Genomic DNA, 2,300 nt, shown 5'->3' with positions numbered 1-2,300 from the left:
TAGGCCGGCAGGGGAGGCAGTGAGGGGCGATCAGGCACAGGGCGGGCAGTTAGGGGCAACCAGGCAGGCAGGCAGGTGAGCGATTAGGAACCAGTGGTCCAGGATTGTGAGAGGGATGTTCGACTGCCGGTTTAGGCCTGATCCCAGGGACAGTCGCACATCCCCTGAGGGGTCCCGGATTGGAGAGGGTACTGGCTGGGCTGAGGGGACCGCCCCCCTCCTGTGCACAAATTTCGTGCAACGGACCTCTAGTACATATATATTTAAGAGAGGAAGGGAAAGAGAGAGAGAGAGAAACTTCAATGATGAGAGACAATCATTGATTGGTTACCTCCTGCACATCCCCTGGGGATTGAGCCCACAACCCAGGCATATGTGCTATATATGGTAATCGAACCATGACCTTTTGGTTCATAGGTTGATGCTCAACCACTGAGTCACACCTGCTGGGCTCATTTGTTAATTCTAGTAGTTTTTTTGTGGAGTCTTAGAGTTTTCTATGTACAATATCATGTCTTTTACGGATGATGACAATTTTACTTCTTTTCAAGTTGGATGCCTTTTATTTTTTTCTTCTTGTCTGATCTGTGTGGCTGGGATTTTGATTCTCTTGACATTTTCCCCACAGATGTTGCCTGTTTTATTACTGATTTCCCTGCCAGTATTCTTCTCTGGGCCATGTTTAGTTGCCAATCTAATCTAGGTTGTGAAGTCATTTACAAACACTCTCATCACATGAGTTGGAACTCTTAGACTAGATGGCCTGTATTTGATCTTGACATTGGATATCATTCAACTTTGGTTATCTTGTTATCATAGTACTCACATATATAGACTGAGTCCTGTCAGGAAAACAGAGATTACTAGATTATTTTAAGAATTCAGTGTAGGAATTTGGTTAAACTGGTTTTAGAGGACTGGGAAAGTAAAAGGGGAACCCTGAGATAACAGATGATAACTATAGGAAGCAACTCCGCCCCTAGGTTGAGGGGTACTAAAGGAAAGAGGTTGGGGTTATTAAATCTACATCAGAGAGATGAACCCAGGCAGCTAGAGCTCATGTGTCTGAGGACAGAGGGCCACCCCACTGCCACAGGAGCTCCTGGGGGGCCCATGGAGCAGGGACTCAATCCTTTGAGGAGAGAGAATAGTCTGGCTACTACTGGCACTTCTGAGAGTGCACGATGAGGCTGGTTCTGGGAGTGTGGAAGCTGGGAACTGGAACAGTTGTCACCACCAGGTGACCATTGTTGGGGCGACACTGCCAGGTCAGCAAGCCCATAGGAAGACGAGTCCTTCCCCCTCCCTGTCTTCCTCTGCACCCTGTTGAGAGAGCCCAGTGGGCCGAGGAGAAGTGTGCTTTGTGTCGTCTCAGCTCTAGTATCACACAGTCTGGAGAGCAGGTTGGCGCTGAGAGCTGAATGACCAGCACGATGGCTTGCTTTATGAGTGGGAGCAATCCCTGATCCTATCTGAGAAACATTTCAGGACAGGCAAGCACTTAGGCAACCTGATTTGTCCTTGAAAATTAGTGGTTTGTTGGCCTTTGCGTTAGCAACTGTTGCATATAACTTGGTATCTTCTGAGTTAAGCGCTTATCACATGTGAGTAATATCCAGCCTCAGGCTCCAAATGTTTCTGAGAAGTTATGCTTAGACATCAACGCATCAGGGTTTCTCCAGGCTCTTAGGTTATGTGTTCTTAAAACTGATTAAAGAGCAGGCTTGGGTTTGCTCGGTGGGTTGGAGCATCATTCTGTACACCAAAAAGGTTGTGGGTTTGAGTCCCAGTCAGGGCACATACCTGGGTTTTGAGTTCGATCTCTGGTCAGGGCATGTGCAAGGGGCAGCCCATCTATGTTTCCCCCTCCCCCTCTCTCCCCTCTCCCTCTCTTAGTTTCCCTGTTACTCTCTTCCCCTTCCCTTCTCCTCCCCTCCCCTTCTCTTCCCCTCCCTCTCCCTCTCCCTCTCCCTTCCCCTTCCTTTTTCTCTCTCTAAAAAATCAATGAAGAACATATTCTCAGGTGAGGATTTAAAGAAAAAAAAATAGTAGGGTTTGGGGGAGTGGGTGGAGCAGATTCAAAGCCCATTGGTGGTTTATGTGTAGAGAGAACATAGGATGTTGAGTTAGGGAGCCTTGGATTCAACTCAGCGTTGGGCAATTTATTTAACTTCTGTCAACTGTAGTTTTCTCATCAGAAGATTACCATTAATACCACTTATCTCTTCTCAGTTGTTAAAAGGATTGAATCATTGGAATTAATTGATATTTATATGTAGAGTCTGTAATTCCCCAGAGCA

General features: G+C 46.7%; 1 protein-coding gene across 4 annotated transcripts in view; it reads left to right on the top strand.

The window, feature by feature from the left end:
* The window catches only part of XPO6 (exportin 6), a 128,170-nt gene that overhangs the window by 80,740 nt on the left and 45,130 nt on the right, over window positions 1–2,300 (top strand). The window lies entirely within an intron of this gene.

Source organism: Myotis lucifugus, unplaced genomic scaffold, assembly GCF_000147115.1.
Source record: "Myotis lucifugus unplaced genomic scaffold, Myoluc2.0 scaffold_817, whole genome shotgun sequence".
NCBI classification, from domain to species: domain Eukaryota; kingdom Metazoa; phylum Chordata; class Mammalia; order Chiroptera; family Vespertilionidae; genus Myotis; species Myotis lucifugus.
Note: the sequence above shows the minus strand (reverse complement) of the source record. Positions and strands in the feature narration are given on the sequence as shown.